The following is a 9,771-nucleotide window of genomic DNA, read 5'->3' on the forward strand; positions in this document are numbered from 1 at the left end:
TGTGAATCACCCAGTGCCCCCTCCCCTCCCGCACACTGTGAATCACCCAGTGCCCCCTCCCCCTCCCCCACACTGTGAATCACCTAGTGCACCATTCCCCTCCCCCACACTGTGAATCACGCAGTGCCCCCTCCCCTCCCTCACACTGTGAATCACCCAGTGGTCTCTCCCCTCCCTCACGCTGTGAATCACACAGTGCCCTCTCCCCCACACTGTGAATCACCCAGTGCACCCTCCCCTCCCTCACGCTGTGAATCACCCAGTGCCCCCGCCCCTCCTTCACGCTGTGAGTCACCCAGTGCCCTCTCCCCCACACTGTGAATCACCCAGTGCACCCTCCCCTCCCTCACGCTGTGAATCACCCAGTGCCCTCTCCCCACACTGTGAATCACCCAGTGCCCCCTCCCCCCACACTGTGAATCACCGAGTGCCCCCTCCCTCATGCTGTGAATCACCCAGTGCCCCCTCCCACTCCCCCACTCTGTGAATCACCCAGTGCCCTCTCCCTCGCACTGTGAATCACCCAGTGCCCCCACCCTTCCCCCACACTGTGTATCAACCAATGCCCCCTCCCCTCCCCCACACTGTGAATCACCCAGTGCCCCCTCCCCTCCCCGACACTGTGAATCACCCAGTGCCCCTCCCCTCCCACACTGTGAATCACCCAGTGCCCCTCCCTCACACTGTGAATCACCAAGTGCCCCTCCCCCAAACTGTGAATCACCCAGTGCACCCTCCCCACCCCCACACTGTGAATCACCCAGTGACCCCTCCCCTCCCCCACACTGTGAATCACCCAGTGCCCCTCCCCCACACTGTGATTCACCCAGTGACCCCTCCCCTCCCCCACTCTGTGAATCACCCAGTGCCCCCACACTGTGAATCATCCAGTGACCCCTCCCCCACACTGTGAATCACCCAGTGACCCCTCCCCCACACTGTGAATCACCCAGTGCCCCCACCCCACCCCCACACTGTGAATCATCCAGTGACCCCTCCCCTCCCCACACTGTGAATCACAGTGACCCCTCCCCCACACTGTGAATCACCCAGTGACCCCACCCCTCCCCATACTGTGAATCACCTAGTGCCCCCTCCCCAACCCCAAACTGTCAATCACCCAGTGCCCCTCCCCCACACTGTGAATCACCCAGTGCCCCCTCCCCCCAAACTGTGAATCACCCAGTTCCCCTCCCCCACACTGTGAATCACCCAGTGACCCCTCCCCTCCCCCACACTGTGAATCACCCAGTGCCCCTCCCCTCCACCACAGTGAATCACCCAGTGCCCCCTCCCCACCCCAAACTGTGAATCACCCAGTGCCCCTCCCCCACACTGTGAATCACCCAGTGCCCCCTCATCCACATTGTGAATCACCCAGTGCCCCCTCCCCCACACTGTGAATCACCCAGTGTCCCCTCCCCTCCCTACACTGTGAATCACCCAGTGCTCCCTCCCCCACACTGTGAATCACCCAGTGCCCCCTCCCCCACACTGTGAATCACCCAGTGTCCCCTCCCCTCCCCACACTGTGAATCACCCAGTGCACCCTCCCCCACACTAATTCAGCCAGTGCCTCCTCCCCCACACTGTGAATCACCCAGTGCTCCTCCCCCACACTGTGAGTCACCCAGTGCCCCCTCCCCCACACTGTGAATCACCCAGTGCCCCCCTCCCCCACACTGAATCAGCCAGAGCGCCCTCCCCTCCCCCACACTGAATCACCCAATGCCCACTCCCCCCACACTGTGACTGACCTGGTGCCCCTTCCCTTCCCCCCCACATTGTGAATCACCCAGTACCCCCTCCCCCCACACTGTGAATCACCCAGTGCCCCCTCCCCTCACTGTGAATCACCCAGTGCCCCCCTCCCCTCACTGTGAATCATCCAGTGCCCCCTCCCCCCACACTGTGACTCACCCAGTGCCCCCACCCTTCCCCCACACTGTGTATCAACCAATGCCCCCTCCCCTCCCCCACACTGCGAATCACCCAGTGCCCCCTCCCCCTCCCCCACACTGTGAATCGTGCAGTGCCCCCTCCCCCTCCCCCATACTGTGAATCACCCAGTGCCCCCTCCCCTCCCTCAGGCTGTGAATCACCCAGTGCCCCCTCCCCTCCCGCACACTGTGAATCACCCAGTGCCCCCACCCTCTCCCCCACACTGTGAATCACCCAGTGATCTCTCCCCACCCTCACGCTGTGAATCACCCAGTGCCCTCTCCCCCACACTGTGAATCACGCAGTGCACCCTCCCCTCCCTCACGCTGTGAATCACCCAGTGCCCCCGCCCCTCCCTCACGCTGTGAATCACCCAGTGCCCTCTCCCCCACACTGTGAATCACCCAGTGCACCCTCCCCTCCCTCACGCTGTGAATCACCCAGTGCCCTCTCCCTACACTGTGAATCACCCAGTGCCCCCTCCCCCACACTGTGAATCACCGAATGCCCCCTCCCTCACGCTGTGAATCACCCAGTGCCCCCTCACACTCCCCCACACTGTGAATCACCCAGTGCCCCCTCCCTCACACTGTGAATCACCCAGTGGCCCTCCCACTCCCCCACACTGTGAATCACCCAGTGCCCCGTCACTCACACTGTGAATCACCCAGTGCCTCCTCCCCTCCCTCACACTCTGAACCACCCAGTGCCCCCTCCCCTCCGTCACGCTGTGAATCTCCCAGTGCCCCCTCCCTCACACTGTGAATCACCCAGTGCCCTCTCCCCTCCCCCACACTGGGAATCACCCAGTGCCCCCTCCCCCACACTGTGAATCACCCAGTGCCCCTCCCCTCCCACACTGTGAATCACCCAGTGCCCCTCCCTCACACTGTGAATCACCAAGTGCCCCTCCCCCAAACTGTGAATCACCCAGTGCACCCTCCCCACCCCCACACTGTGAATCACCCAGTGACCCCTCCCCTCCCCCACACTGTGAATCACCCAGTGCCCCTCCCCCACACTGTGATTCACCCAGTGACCCCTCCCCTCCCCCACTCTGTGAATCACCCAGTGCCCCCCACACTGTGAATCATCCAGTGACCCCTCCCCCACACTGTGAATCACCCAGTGACCCCTCCCCCACACTGTGAATCACCCAGTGCCCCCACCCCACCCCCACACTGTGAATCATCCAGTGACCCCTCCCCTCCCCACACTGTGAATCACAGTGACCCCTCCCCCACACTGTGAATCACCCAGTGACCCCACCCCTCCCCCATACTGTGAATCACCTAGTGCCCCCTCCCCAACCCCAAACTGTCAATCACCCAGTGCCCCTCCCCCACACTGTGAATCACCCAGTGCCCCCTCCCCCCAAACTGTGAATCACCCAGTTCCCCTCCCCACACTGTGAATCACCCAGTGACCCCTCCCCTCCCCCACACTGTGAATCACCCAGTGCCCCTCCCCTCCACCACAGTGAATCACCCAGTGCCCCCTCCCCACCCCAAACTGTGAATCACCCAGTGCCCCTCCCCCACACTGTGAATCACCCAGTGCCCCCTCATCCACATTGTGAATCACCCAGTGCCCCCTCCCCCACACTGTGAATCACCCAGTGTCCCCTCCCCTCCCTACACTGTGAATCACTCAGTCCTCCCTCCCCCACCCTGTGAATTACCCAGTGCCCCCTCCCCCACACTGTGAATCACCCAGTGTCCCCTCCCCTCCCCACACTGTGAATCACCCAGTGCACCCTCCCCCACACTAATTCAGCCAGTGCCCCCTCCCCCACACTGTGAATCACCCAGTGCTCCTCCCCCACACTGTGAGTCACCCAGTGCCCCCTCCCCCACACTGTGAATCACCCAGTGCCCCCCTCCCCCACACTGAATCAGCCAGAGCGCCCTCCCCCACACTGAATCACCCAATGCCCACTCCCCCCCACACTGTGACTGACCTGGTGCCCCTTCCCTTCCCCCCCACATTGTGAATCACCCAGTATCCCCTCCCCCCACACTGTGAATCACCCAGTGCCCCCTCCCCTCACTGTGAATCACCCAGTGCCCCCTCCCCTCACTGTGAATCATCCAGTGCCCCCTCCCCCCACACTGTGACTCACCTGGTGCCCCTTCCCTTCCCCCTCAAATTGTGAATCACCCAGTGACCCCTCCCCCCACACTTTGAATCACCCAGTGCCCCCTCCCCTCACTGTGAATCACCCGGTGCCCCCTCCCCTCACTGTGAATCACCCGGTGCCCCCTCCCCCACACTGTGAGTCACCCAGTGCCCCCTCCCCCACACTGTGAATCACCCAGTGCCCCCTCCCCCACACTGTGAATCACCCAGTGCCCCCTCCCCCGCCCTCACATTGAATCACCCAGTGCCCCCTCCCCCGCCCTCACACTGAATCACCCAGTGCCCCCTCCCCCACACTGTGAACCACCCAGTGCCCCCGCCACCATACTGTGCATCACCCAGTGCCCCCTCCCCCACTTCCCAATACTGTGAATCACCAAGTGTCCCCTCCCCCATACTGTGAATCACACAGTGTCCCCTCCCCCACACTGTGAATCACCCAGTGCCCCCTCCCCCTCACTGTGAATCACCCAGTGTCCCCTCCCCCACACTGTGAATCACCCAGTGCCCCCTCCCCCTCACTATGAATCACCCCGTGCGCCCTCACGGTGAATCACCCAGTGCCCCCTCTCCCACTCCCCCACAATGTGAATCACCCAGTGCCCCCTCCCCCTCACTGTGAATCACCCAGTGCCCCCTCCCCCTCACTGTGAATCACCCAGTGTCCCCTCCCCCACACTGTGAATCACCCAGTGCCCCCTCCCCCTCACTGTGAATCACCCCGTGCCCCCTCACGGTGAATCACCCAGTGCCCCCTCTCCCACTCCCCCACACTGTGAATCACCCAGTGCCCCCTCCCCCTCACTGTGAATCACCCCGTGCCCCCTCACGGTGAATCACCCAGTGCCCCCTCTCCCACTCCCCCACACTGTGAATCACCCAGTGCCCCCTCCCCCTCACTGTGAATCACCCCGTGCCCCCTCACGGTGAATCACCCAGTGCCCCCCTCTCCCACTCCCCCACACTGTGAATCACCCAGTGCCCCCTCCCCCTCACTCTGAATCACCCAGTGTCCCCTCCCCCTCACTGTGAATCACCCCATGCCCCCTCACGGTGAATCACCCAGTGCCCCCTCTCCCACTCCCCCACACTGTGAATCACCCAGTGTCCCCTCCACCTCACTGTGAATCACCCCGTGCCCCCTCACCCTCACTGAATCACCCCGTGCCCCCTCACGGTGAATCACCCAGTGCCCCCTCCCCCTCACTGTGAATCACCCAGTGCCCCCTCACGGTGAATCACCCAGTGCCCCCTCCCCCTCACTGTGAATCACCCTGTGCCCCCTCACGGTGAATCACCCAGTGCCCCCTCCCCCCCAAACTGTGAATCACCCAGTGCACTCTCCCCCACACTGTGTATCAACCAATGCCCCCTCCCCTCCCCCACACTGTCAATCACCCAGTGCCCCCTCCCCCTCCCCCACACTGTGAATTGCCCAGTGCTCCCTCCCCCTCCCCCACACTGTGAATCACCCAGTGCCCCCTCCCCTCCCTCAGGCTGTGAATCACCCAGTGCCCCCTCCCCTCCCGCACACTGTGAATCACCCAGTGCCCCCTCCCCCTCCCCCACACTGTGAATCACCTAGTGCACCATTCCCCTCCCCCACACTGTGAATCACGCAGTGCCCCCTCCCCTCCCTCACACTGTGAATCACCCAGTGGTCTCTCCCCTCCCTCACGCTGTGAATCACACAGTGCCCTCTCCCCCACACTGTGAATCACCCAGTGCACCCTCCCCTCCCTCACGCTGTGAATCACCCAGTGCCCCCGCCCCTCCTTCACGCTGTGAGTCACCCAGTGCCCTCTCCCCCACACTGTGAATCACCCAGTGCACCCTCCCCTCCCTCACGCTGTGAATCACCCAGTGCCCTCTCCCCACACTGTGAATCACCCAGTGCCCCCTCCCCCACACTGTGAATCACCGAGTGCCCCCTCCCTCATGCTGTGAATCACCCAGTGCCCCCTCCCACTCCCCCACTCTGTGAATCACCCAGTGCCCTCTCCCTCGCACTGTGAATCACCCAGTGCCCCCACCCTTCCCCCACACTGTGTATCAACCAATGCCCCCTCCCCTCCCCCACACTGTGAATCACCCAGTGCCCCCTCCCCTCCCCGACACTGTGAATCACCCAGTGCCCCTCCCCTCCCACACTGTGAATCACCCAGTGCCCCTCCCTCACACTGTGAATCACCAAGTGCCCCTCCCCCAAACTGTGAATCACCCAGTGCACCCTCCCCACCCCCACACTGTGAATCACCCAGTGACCCCTCCCCTCCCCCACACTGTGAATCACCCAGTGCCCTTCCCCCACACTGTGATTCACCCAGTGACCCCTCCCCTCCCCCACTCTGTGAATCACCCAGTGCCCCCACACTGTGAATCATCCAGTGACCCCTCCCCCACACTGTGAATCACCCAGTGACCCCTCCCCCACACTGTGAATCACCCAGTGCCCCCACCCCACCCCCACACTGTGAATCATCCAGTGACCCCTCCCCTCCCCACACTGTGAATCACAGTGACCCCTCCCCCACACTGTGAATCACCCAGTGACCCCACCCCTCCCCATACTGTGAATCACCTAGTGCCCCCTCCCCAACCCCAAACTGTCAATCACCCAGTGCCCCTCCCCCACACTGTGAATCACCCAGTGCCCCCTCCCCCCAAACTGTGAATCACCCAGTTCCCCTCCCCCACACTGTGAATCACCCAGTGACCCCTCCCCTCCCCCACACTGTGAATCACCCAGTGCCCCTCCCCTCCACCACAGTGAATCACCCAGTGCCCCCTCCCCACCCCAAACTGTGAATCACCCAGTGCCCCTCCCCCACACTGTGAATCACCCAGTGCCCCCTCATCCACATTGTGAATCACCCAGTGCCCCCTCCCCCACACTGTGAATCACCCAGTGTCCCCTCCCCTCCCTACACTGTGAATCACCCAGTGCTCCCTCCCCCACACTGTGAATCACCCAGTGCCCCCTCCCCCACACTGTGAATCACCCAGTGTCCCCTCCCCTCCCCACACTGTGAATCACCCAGTGCACCCTCCCCCACACTAATTCAGCCAGTGCCTCCTCCCCCACACTGTGAATCACCCAGTGCTCCTCCCCCACACTGTGAGTCACCCAGTGCCCCCTCCCCCACACTGTGAATCACCCAGTGCCCCCCTCCCCCACACTGAATCAGCCAGAGCGCCCTCCCCTCCCCCACACTGAATCACCCAATGCCCACTCCCCCCACACTGTGACTGACCTGGTGCCCCTTCCCTTCCCCCCCACATTGTGAATCACCCAGTACCCCCTCCCCCCACACTGTGAATCACCCAGTGCCCCCTCCCCTCACTGTGAATCACCCAGTGCCCCCTCCCCTCACTGTGAATCATCCAGTGCCCCCTCCCCCCACACTGTGACTCACCCAGTGCCCCCACCCTTCCCCCACACTGTGTATCAACCAATGCCCCCTCCCCTCCCCCACACTGCGAATCACCCAGTGCCCCCTCCCCTCCCTCAGGCTGTGAATCACCCAGTGCCCCCTCCCCTCCCGCACACTGTGAATCACCCAGTGCCCCCACCCTCTCCCCCACACTGTGAATCGTGCAGTGCCCCCTCCCCCTCCCCCATACTGTGAATCACCCAGTGCCCCCTCCCCTCCCTCAGGCTGTGAATCACCCAGTGCCCCCTCCCCTCCCGCACACTGTGAATCACCCAGTGCCCCCACCCTCTCCCCCACACTGTGAATCACCCAGTGATCTCTCCCCACCCTCACGCTGTGAATCACCCAGTGCCCTCTCCCCCACACTGTGAATCACGCAGTGCACCCTCCCCTCCCTCACGCTGTGAATCACCCAGTGCCCCCGCCCCTCCCTCACGCTGTGAATCACCCAGTGCCCTCTCCCCCACACTGTGAATCACCCAGTGCACCCTCCCCTCCCTCACGCTGTGAATCACCCAGTGCCCTCTCCCTACACTGTGAATCACCCAGTGCCCCCTCCCCCACACTGTGAATCACCGAATGCCCCCTCCCTCACGCTGTGAATCACCCAGTGCCCCCTCACACTCCCCCACACTGTGAATCACCCAGTGCCCCCTCCCTCACACTGTGAATCACCCAGTGCCCCTCCCACTCCCCCACACTGTGAATCACCCAGTGCCCCGTCACTCACACTGTGAATCACCCAGTGCCTCCTCCCCTCCCTCACACTCTGAACCACCCAGTGCCCCCTCCCCTCCGTCACGCTGTGAATCTCCAGTGCCCCCTCCCTCACACTGTGAATCACCCAGTGCCCTCTCCCCTCCCCCACACTGGGAATCACCCAGTGCCCCCTCCCCCACACTGTGAATCACCCAGTGCCCCTCCCCTCCCACACTGTGAATCACCCAGTGCCCCTCCCTCACACTGTGAATCACCAAGTGCCCCTCCCCCAAACTGTGAATCACCCAGTGCACCCTCCCCACCCCCACACTGTGAATCACCCAGTGACCCCTCCCCTCCCCCACACTGTGAATCACCCAGTGCCCCTCCCCCACACTGTGATTCACCCAGTGACCCCTCCCCTCCCCCACTCTGTGAATCACCCAGTGCCCCCCACACTGTGAATCATCCAGTGACCCCTCCCCCACACTGTGAATCACCCAGTGACCCCTCCCCCACACTGTGAATCACCCAGTGCCCCCACCCCACCCCCACACTGTGAATCATCCAGTGACCCCTCCCCTCCCCACACTGTGAATCACAGTGACCCCTCCCCCACACTGTGAATCACCCTGTGACCCCACCCCTCCCCCATACTGTGAATCACCTAGTGCCCCCTCCCCAACCCCAAACTGTCAATCACCCAGTGCCCCTCCCCCACACTGTGAATCACCCAGTGCCCCCTCCCCCCAAACTGTGAATCACCCAGTTCCCCTCCCCCACACTGTGAATCACCCAGTGACCCCTCCCCTCCCCCACACTGTGAATCACCCAGTGCCCCTCCCCTCCACCACAGTGAATCACCCAGTGCCCCCTCCCCACCCCAAACTGTGAATCACCCAGTGCCCCTCCCCCACACTGTGAATCACCCAGTGCCCCCTCATCCACATTGTGAATCACCCAGTGCCCCCTCCCCCACACTGTGAATCACCCAGTGTCCCCTCCCCTCCCTACACTGTGAATCACTCAGTGCTCCCTCCCCCACACTGTGAATCACCCAGTGCCCCCTCCCCCACACTGTGAATCACCCAGTGTCCCCTCCCCTCCCCACACTGTGAATCACCCAGTGCACCCTCCCCCACACTAATTCAGCCAGTGCCCCCTCCCCCACACTGTGAATCACCCAGTGCTCCTCCCCCACACTGTGAGTCACCCAGTGCCCCCTCCCCCACACTGTGAATCACCCAGTGCCCCCCTCCCTCACACTGAATCAGCCAGAGCGCCCTCCCCTCCCCCACACTGAATCACCCAATGCCCACTCCCCCCCCACACTGTGACTGACCTGGTGCCCCTTCCCTTCCCCCCCACATTGTGAATCACCCAGTACCCCCTCCCCCCACACTGTGAATCACCCAGTGCCCCCTCCCCTCACTGTGAATCACCCAGTGCCCCCTCCCCTCACTGTGAATCATCCAGTGCCCCCTCCCCCCACACTGTGACTCACCTGGTGCCCCTTCCCTTCCCCCTCAAATTGTGAATCACCCAGTGCCCCCTCCCC

This window comes from Somniosus microcephalus, chromosome 8 (genome assembly GCF_052327205.1).
Source record: "Somniosus microcephalus isolate GS21.2 chromosome 8, FLI_Smic_1.0, whole genome shotgun sequence".
NCBI classification, from domain to species: domain Eukaryota; kingdom Metazoa; phylum Chordata; class Chondrichthyes; order Squaliformes; family Somniosidae; genus Somniosus; species Somniosus microcephalus.